The 10,270-nt window shown below is 34.4% G+C and overlaps 1 non-coding gene across 1 annotated transcript; it reads right to left on the bottom strand.

The window, feature by feature from the left end:
• Positions 1–5,258: 5,258 nt before the first annotated feature.
• LOC121034304 (U6 spliceosomal RNA) lies at positions 5,259–5,365 on the bottom strand. Its single transcript, XR_005792373.1, has one exon. It is a non-coding gene; the product is annotated as a U6 spliceosomal RNA (small nuclear RNA).
• Positions 5,366–10,270: the final 4,905 nt, after the last annotated feature.

The raw sequence follows: 10,270 nt of genomic DNA, 5'->3' as shown, positions 1-10,270 counted from the left end.
TAGAATAATTGTGATTGATTTTTCTTTTGGCTTCTCTCCAGTTTCTGCAAGAAAAGTGCTGCTTGGAATAATAGCCACACTGTATGTTCCATACCTGGGCAGTAGCTTGGGGCAAAAAGTGCTTCTACAGAGTGCTGCTATTGAATGAAAAGTGGTCAGGACAACTTGTGCTCCATATTTTCAAGTCATAGGAAAGTGACAAACGATAAGAATGAAAACTTCAGCAGTAATTACCTGATGCTAAAAAAACTATTTGATTTGGTACCAAAAGTGAAAAATATCATTCAGCAGTCAGTTCACCCCTAGGCTGGGAGGTTGGAAGGTGGTAGGAATAATACCAAGCCACTTATTACTCATTACAGCACTTATATAACCTCATCTATTTTTACTACATCCAAGTGTGGCCATATTTTTTTTATTCTCAACAGATTGAATCTCTGAAATACACTTCTTGCATTCCACAGACTTCTCATACCTCAAGCCATAGTTCCAGAATCATGTCCTCATCACTCCTTATCAAACCAAGTCCATAATGGTGCCACCCTTTCTGTGCTCCTGCAGTATTCAGAGTCTGGCCACCCACTCTGAGACTCTAGTATGTTTGTGCTATGGAGCTCTCCAGCCATGGTAACCTCCATAACATTAGGAATCATGTCTTTATAACTCTTCTGCACCTAGCATTGCTCTGAGAAAAAGTAGGCTCTCATTAATGTCAATTCAATTTGATTCTTCAACAGAGTTTCTAAATTATAAATAGTAAGGAGAAAAACCTTAAATCCTATCAGAAAAATAGCTCTCCCAGGTTATGCAATAACTTTATAAGCAAGGACCTCTGATCCTAACCACCCAGCATGATGCTGGACAGTAGAAATGCAATGAAAATTAATTTGCTGGCTCATGGATACACAATAAGTAACAAAATAATATGCCACTAAAGATGTGAATGAGTATATATCTAAAAGCATCTATAGTTTCAAAGCAAGAAGAATGATTGGTCAGCATCTACCATGCAAGAGTAAGTAATTAGAACTTCCATTTAATTAGCACATTAATATCTTAAACATTATCATAATAGCTAAACATAATGGACAGTAACATACAGAATCAATAAGCCACAGTCTCTAGGATTACACTAGAGAAACTGAAACCTGTTCAAGAGACTAGGCTTTTTTGACATATGGTAAATGAATATTTCAGCACCAAATACTAGTAGTATTTATTCTCAAAATTAAAAAGAAAGGATAAGGGTGAGGTTGAACAGGAAAAAGCAATTCTGATTTTGTTGGAAGTCTTTCATATTGTTTCAGTCTCACCCATGAAGTAAGCAAGGGTTGCATTTACAGCTTCCAACAATTCACTCTTTACTGACTTAACTTGAATCTCCTTTTTTTTTTTATATTGTGACACTGACATCGTAAAAGCCACAGAAGATGAACCGGTGCCTCAAACAGGCATTTAATTTTGCACTTCAATATGTTCTTATTTCATGAAAATGATCTTATAAAAATCAATTTTAAAGTGTCCATTAACATTTTTTGGCTTCCCTGATGGAACTTACCTAGTCTCTAAAAAGAGTATACACAGCTTGTTCTTCCATCAGAAAAATCAAAGAAAATATGATAATTTATTTGACTTGGTATATTATTAGTGAGTTTTAGGACATCAAAAAAATCTTTATTTCAAACCTTTTAACCCAGTATCTTCTCTTTTCCTGGAAAATATTATTTTTGTAAGGATGTTAGTGTCATATGAAATAATTCAAGGAGGCATGGCTCACTGACACTTTAATACTTAAATGTTAGCCCTTTAAGGAAGATTTGCGTATCTTTAAGTAACATCTAAAATGATGATCCTTGCTCTAATGCCTCCCTAATTGAATTCCCACCCAGCTCCAGCATTCAGATTTTTCAGCCTATAGATTTCCCATTCTTTAATGCATCTAATATTAGCCAGAGATATTGTTTAAAACTGAGTCAGATCATGTCACTACTCTGCTCAAAATATCAGTAGCTTCCTATCTCATTCAGAATAAAGGCCAAAGTCTATAAAATCACCTGCCAAGACCATGGAGTCTTGTCCATGACCCCTTTTGGACCTCATCCCTTGTCTATTTCCCTCCAGCAGCTTGTTCCTTAAATATGCCTAACCCACTCTCATCACAGGGTCTTTGCACTCACCACTGTCTCTGCCTGGAACGCTCTTTGCCCAGATATTTGCAAAGTTTCTCCCTCGTTTCCTTCAGGCTTCTGCTCAAATGACATCTCACGAAGGTCTTCCATGGCTATCATATAAACCAGCAATACTCCCTTGCCAGTACTTAGTCCCCTTTCCCTGCTTTATTTTTATCCATAGCACTTATTACTAAGTGATCCCATAATATATTTACCTATCTGTCATTTATTATCTTCCTCCTCCATTAACATATAAGCTCCTGCAAAGTAAGGACTTTTGGTCTTTTTTGTTCACTGCTGTGCCTGCAGTTCCTGTATGAGTGCCCGGACATAGTTGCAACTCAATAAATATTTGTTGGATTAATGGATTCATTGTTGTAAATAGAAACACGTATTAATACTTATGAAACTCCAGCATGCAAATGTAGCATGACATTTCTCTCTGAAATCAGTTCCCTGCAAATTATATCTACATTAAATATAACTCAGTTATCTGTCATTAAAGAATTAAACCATTCTAACACAATAGAAGAGTACAAATGGAGGCCAACTTGTCATATGTCTAAATATTTAAGAATTATTGAACAAGCTAAAAATGTTAATATATAACATGTCTTTCTACCTTGATAAATATGCCTTATTAAGGCAAAATCTTCAAGCCAGATTTTTTAGAAATTATTTTGAAATAAATGAAAATTCACTTCTATGCCTTTTCACTTTTGTTTAGTTTTGGGGTGTGCGTGGGGAGAGAGAGAGAGAGAGAGAGAGAGAGAGAGAATGAGAGAAAAAGAGACCGTATGTTTTGTTTATTTTTGCCAAGAATTGACAGTCTTCAAAGTGAGAATTTGAGGTGCAGACTTCTTGAAAATATTCTGATAATCTCATACATAAAAGCAGTAGCCAACCTGGTCCTAACAGAACCAAGTTTGGGGTAACTTTTCATGTTACCTAGCTATTATTCATTGTATAAGGAAACTAAACTGGGAACTGATACTAAAAATATTTTCAGTATAATCCAATAGCTTTTGATGCCCTTCTTTCAAAATAAACACTACAAGATGATTAAGAGAAACAAATATGTAAGTGAAAAAGAATGAAAGAGAGGTTTTAATTCATGTGAGAGTGAATTATTAGTGCCTTTGGGAAATAATAAAATGTAGACAACATGAGCTAACCCCAAAGGACTAGATAATCCAGATGTAAAAACATGAAACAGAGGTACAAATAATTCACCCAACAATATGATTTCAGGAAAACTTCTAAATAAGGCATAGCAGTGTAGCATAGTTGTATTTATAAATCTTGAAATAAATGTTAAAAGTAGAACTCAAAGATTAGCTTTCACAAGAAAGACAACAACAATAATAATAGAAATAATTTTATATCATTTATTTTGTGTCAGGCATTGTTCTAAGTGCTTTTCATATATGCATTCATTTAACTCTAAAAATGATCACTTTGAAAAAGGCACTACTATTATCCTCAACTTAAAGACAAGGGAAATGAGCCACTTAACATTCAAGTCACTTGCCCAAGGTGGTATAGTTGAAATTTGAATTTAGTCCTGTAGTTCTTGAGTTCATACTCTTAACTACTACTACTCTACACTTTCTTTAGCCTAAACAATATAAACATAATTAAAATAATAACTGTACCTTAGTTGTATACAGTGATTTATGATGCACAAAATGTCACTCTACATTCATTACCTTATCAGAGACTTACAAATACTCTATGTTACATGTAATCATGTTATTCCTGTGTTACATGTAAGGATCTTTAAAGGCTTTGCTTTTTGGATAAGGAAGGCAAGAAAAAATACTCCACTTGTGAAGGAAAAATTAAGGTTGCACAGGATTAGTCAAGCAATGGGTTTCCAGTCCTAATCTCCTTAGGGCGGCACTTAGAGCATATACATGGCTTCCAACCAAAAGACGTGACTGCAAAGATTGCAATGTTAAATTCAGTTAGCCCAAGAGTCCGAAGTGAGGAAAATAATTCTTCACTTGTGTTGCCATTGGTCTCAACATTCATTCCCTTTCTTTATGAAATAGAAAACTAACTTTTGCTTTGAGAAAACTGTTCTTCTGTCCATTACAATCTTATGGTATGTGATTTTGTGCTAGACCAGTCATGCATTTGAAAACACTGGAGTTGATTCATGCCCTGACCCCCAAAAAACTATGTGTTTCTGCTGTAGTTACTCTAGTTCCTATCCTTTTAAAGCTTGGTTCTTCACCTCTCTTTCTGCTGCTTAAACTCTGAAAAAAATTTTTCTTAGGCAGAACAATTGATTTGAACAAGCTTAATTCTAGTTAACTCTGTTGAATTCCATTAAATTCTATTAAATAAGTTTAATTCTACCTGATTCCGATGAAGTAGAATCAATTTCTGTTGCTTACAACCAAGAATCTTAACAGATCATTTTTATTGATTGATTGATTGATTGATTGATTGATTGATTTAGAAAAAGAGAAACAATGAGAGAGAGTGTGCACAAGCCAGGGTGGGGGTGGGGGGAGAGATGGAGGGATAGAGAGAGAGAGAAGAATCTCAAGCAGGCTTCCTGCTCAGTGCAGAGCCTGACATGGGGCTCAATCTCACGACCCTGGGATCATGACCTGAAAAGTCAAGAGTTGGATGCTCATCCGAATGAGCCACCCAGGCGCCCCTATTTATTTATTATAATCACCGTTTTTAAGGGTTTTTTTTAAATTCCAGTTCACAATGAGTGTAATATTGGTTTCAGGTGTACAAATAGTGATTCAACAATTCCATACAACACCCAGAGCTCATCACAGCAAGTATACTCCTTAATCCGCATTACCTATTTAGCCCATCCACCCACCCATCTCCTCTCTGGTAACCATCAGTTTGTTCTTTATAGTTAAGAGTCTGGTTCTTTGTTTACCTCCCACTCTCTTTTTTTTTTCTCTTTGTTCACTTGTTTTGTTTCTTAAATTCCACATATGAGTGAAATCACACGGTATTTGTCATTCTCTAACTGACTTATTTTGTTTAGCATGATACTCTCTAGCACCATCCAGGTTGTTCCACTATGTATATATATGCCACATCTTCTTTTTTTAAAATATGGAATTCTTGATGAATTTATATGTCATCCTTGCATAGGGGCCATGCTAATCTTCTCTGTATTGTTCCAATTTTAGTATATGTGTGGCCAAAATGAGCACTGTTACATTTTCTTTATCCATTCATCAATCAATGGACACTTGGGTTGTTTCCATAATTTGGCTGTTGTACATAATGCTGCTATGAACATTAGGGTGCATGTATTCCTTTAAATTAGTATTTTTGTGTTCTTTGGGTAAATACCCAATTTTGTGCCCCTCAGGTCAAAAATATTTTTTGGAGAGGTGAAAATTTTAAATTAGGAAACCACTGAAAATAGAAACATAATTTTCAGTTCAACCAACCCCTCCAAAACCTTCTTTCAGACAAACTATGGAACCACCTAATGGAGAAAAACTTAGAGTTCACTCCAAAGGCTATTTAATAACATTCTAAATCCTAAATAATTTAGCAGTGGAAACAAAAAAATATATTGAATTAAATTAGATTCATTGAGTTTCCTTTCTGGTCTCTTTATTCTTCTAGGGCATGATTCTTTGATTCGATAATGAAATGCACTTTAGCAATCATTTCAATAGGGTCGTCACCAAAAATTTCAAGTTCTTCATCTTATTTAATTAGTTTTAAACATAGTGTTATCCTTACACAAGCCTAAATTCCTATTTTAGAAAAAAATTCATATGCAAATAATGATTCTCATGGAATGAAACAGTGAGGAATGAATGACTACTATCTGAATAGACTCTAAATATGATAAATGTGAAATGCAATGACAAAGGCAGCCAAAGAATAGATTTCTTCAGAGACTATCATTGTTGAGCATTGACCATAATTCCAAGCAAGATCTTGACTAAAATTCTAAGTAAAAATACTTGCAAAAATATCATATTTTATCAACTTTAAAAACTTTCACTGTCTAACAAATAGACAGAATGTGTATTTGTAATCGTAATAGTCACAGAATGTTTGGATCTTAAATAGCATGAATAGCCAGTAGGAGAAAAGAAATTATGTAGAAGGATTCCAAATCCCAATATGTTTTTGTATATATTTCTATGTGATTACTTATCGACTAAATACATGTAAGCTATACATCAAAGACTTAGATACATCAAGCTTTAGAATTGAAAAAGATTTGTGTGCCCTTTTAGTCTGATTTTCTCACTTCCTTATTTTAAGAATAATGTATGTGAAAACTCTCTGTGGAAGCTCTGTTTTGCTCTTATTTTCAAATATGAGAATTCTTAGGTCTGGAAGAGTTAAGAAGTTGCTACGTCACATGGCTAGTTAGTGGCCAGCCTAAACTGGCCCCCAAAGAAGGTTCCCCTAAAGAAGATAGTAAACAAGCAAACAACAACAATAAAAGTCAGTAATCTAAGTAATAATAAATATTGTCAAAATGCTAAAGGGGGAAAATGGTAAACAGTACCACAGTGGAAATGGGATATTAAATTAGGTATTCAAGGAAACTATTGCTAGAAATCATGGCTGGGATATGAATCATGAAGAGGAATCAGCTGTGATAAACTATGTTGTGAATGAGGAAAATGTCAAAGGCAAAGCCATGGATCTCTTTCAACTGTGATAAAGTATAAAATAACATCCTACATGACCTTTTTTAAACCCCTATTTAATCCTAAAAGTCAAGTTCCTTCCATTATACCACCGTGTTTACATGTGGCTTAGTTTCTCATGAAATCTCCCCAAAAGGGCGAGATCACATATACATTTAACATATGTGCAGATACATAACAGAATTTTAGTTCTGTAAAATACTTTCAAACACATTATTTTATTTGATGTTTACAAATAATTCTATACAGTAGGCAAGGTAGATGTTACTGGGAATGAAATGAACATCAGTTTTTTTCAAAACCTGGTCTTACCACTAAAACAACTTTAATCCTTGGGCATACAACTTTTAAACTCTCTGTAACTAGATTTCTTCAATGGTCAGGGTGTACCTTTTTTATAGGGTTGTTGTAATAATAATGTAAAGATATTCTTCAAAATGTGTTTGATCAAGGTACGTAGGAATTTTAAATAATGATTCCAAATAAATGCAATTTTTAGTTAAGGAATGAGAACTGGAACACTCAAAACTTTCAGTGGTATATTAAAGTCATACTACAGAAATGTGTTAGAAATTTAAATCTTTTACATTTGGAATCTCTACTCTTCCTATCCTTTTAGCCATTGCCTAATTACATATAAACTCTATTACATAAGGAATCTTTATGCTATTGAAACACAGTAATGTTAACAATCTACCTTACTTCTAAACAGCTGTTAGTTATGGCTTGGACCTGGCTTTTTGTTGCAGTAGGTTGTGGTATTGGTAGTAGTTTTTTGTTGCTGTTGTTATTTACCTTGGGGGTTAGCTTGTTTTTTGTTTTGTTTTTCTTTGTTTTATTTTAGGGTTGTATGATGTTTGAACACACAGGAAGAATGGATGAAGTGTGACATTAATGAACCAGCAGTGTTGGTTGCTTGGATTTTGTGCTCATCTAATCTTAGAGGATTCTTTATGAAGCAAGGGAAGGCTAACATGTTACAAGTAAACTAGAAAACAAATGTATGAAAGTATTCTCTCCCCATATTTTAATTTAAGCTTTTATATATTCATCCAAATAGTCCAACCACCTTTCCCATCACACTGCTATCTGGGGGAAGAAAATTATTCTGTTGTTAAGATTTAGTCAGAGCTTTGAATACCTTGAACCCAGAAATAACCCAGCTGCTCCTTGGAAACTTCCCTCAAGTGAACTCAGATTTATGCAAGAATAACCCCACAGAGGCAAAAGAAATAGAGTTTTCAAAGATAGAACTGCATTAAAAACTGCATATTTGGCCACACTTACACATCAAAGTTTACAATCTTCCACTGACAATTACATTATAGTGTAACTATTATCTGTCCTTGATCTTGGCATCAGAAAGTCAATGTTAATCCTTTGCAAGCCAAATTAGATGTAGAACAGAAGATCAAGATGAAGTTCTAATTTTATGGAAAATCATACAAAGATGTTCCATAACCTTCACAGTCATTTCCTATAGAATGTTACATTCATGCTATCTACAATGAGAAAATTGAGATTCATAAAAGATAAGCTGTTTATCGAAGGCCACACAAAAAGTGACAGAATCAGGATTTGATCTCCAGTCTCTGTAGAGAGGATCTTTCTGCTATATAGGGTCTCTCCAGTTTAGAGCATCTTAAAGATTTCATAGCAATGTTGCATACATTAGCTTATTTCCAACCTAAATTGAGCTTATTTAATTAGCAATGATGAAAACAGAAGGTCAAGCGCTAAATAGAATCAATTCAGTCAACCCTCCCTATTCATCATTTTCTGTTTATACTGCAATTACTTTTTAATAATTTCAGAATACAATCTCATTTGTTAGTGGGGGAAAAAAGGAGTTGGGAAGGATTTATAAGCAGTGATTAATTTTTTAAATATATAGCTGGAAAAGACAAATTGCTTTCCTGCTTCCTTATTATGCTAGCTAATGCTTATCATTTCATACACATGTCAAACGCTAATTGATTAAACTTTGAAAGAGGAAGGGAAAGAACAGCATCTCACTTTGAAATATCTTTGAGAACTTCAAATTAAAATGAACAGAAGATAATCGGGGGTGGAGGGAAACTCACACTCTCTTCATTTCAAACCAAGAGCTCACAAAAGATACCAATTCAAACCTCCCACCTGCTTGGCAATTTGAGAAAAAAAGACCAACTTATTAATATGCTCTTTTAGTTAATTCTAACATCTTGATGGTAAGTGGGCATCTGTATACTTGTTTTCATTCAGTAACCTTCTGTTTGCATCATTTTCCACATGATAAGCCCACAACTCAAAGCAAGTTTGATGTGTACCCTGATAAAGCTAATCTGGCAGCAGGCAGTTTGGAAGGCTTTTCTGCATAGCAAATTAGCAGTTAGGTAATTTCTCCAAGGAAGAGTGGGAGGAGCCCTGGGTCTTTTAAAATGCCAAATGGATCGTTATTGTCATCAAGTCCTTTTTCCTTAACAAAGTTAACTTCTTTAAGTGTCACTGAGAGAGAGCTAGGGTCCTTTAGAAAATGAATATAGATTCCCTGGTAGTGAGCTCAGGATCATAGGTCCATGGCCAGAAACTAAACTATATTTCTGACCAACTACTTGGCAAATACCAGTCATTACATGTAAGGGAGAATTGCCCAAAATGTGAAGCCCTCATATCACACAACACACAAAAGTCAATTCCATATCCCCCACTGCTTTGATTGCTCAGTGAAAGCAACACACTCACTTAATGGGGAGAAAGCACCAAATTTCTATGAATACCGAACACTCACAGCAGTCACTAGGCCCTCCAGACCACTACAGGGCTTAGTTCCTAGTCCATTGTGTCCATTTCCCTTTTTTAAGATCTCCTAAATGTTGCAGTGAAAAAATGGTACTCCAGTTGCCTGAAATAATTAATGTGTTTCTAATGTGTCTTTCCAACAGAACACGATTTAGCTATTAGCCTGACTAAAGGCTCTTATTAGTGTCTTCCATCAGGAACCAAAGATTCTTAGAATGTCAGAGGTTTATAAAGACTACATCTTGCAACATTCCATTTAATACCTATATCTATATGATTTCTCTTAACATTACTGCAATTGTTCTTTAATGCAGAACTAGTTGCAAAAGCTAGTCCAAAATCAGTCCAAATCTGAAGAATTCACCAATTTAAAGGAAATGTAATTTTATTACTTTAGTAACATATAATTACAACAACAAAAAATAATCAAAATCTTAGGTGGTGTTTTCAGCTAGAAATCAGCTTTTTATTTACACTCCGTATAGATTCAGTAAAAATTGACTGAAAATAGTTTTCTTAAAGAGATTATACTTTCTTTTCTCTTATTCCAACTTAAAAGTTAGTTGCCAAAAAAAAAAAAACACCACAATTTGTTAATAGAAAATGTAAAGATAAATCTCAAATGAATCTAAGAAGAGTTACCACAAATTC

Source organism: Herpailurus yagouaroundi, unplaced genomic scaffold (assembly GCF_014898765.1).
Source record: "Herpailurus yagouaroundi ecotype Mexico unplaced genomic scaffold, PumYag 159, whole genome shotgun sequence".
Classification (NCBI taxonomy): Eukaryota; Metazoa; Chordata; class Mammalia; order Carnivora; family Felidae; genus Herpailurus; species Herpailurus yagouaroundi.
Note: the sequence above shows the minus strand (reverse complement) of the source record. Positions and strands in the feature narration are given on the sequence as shown.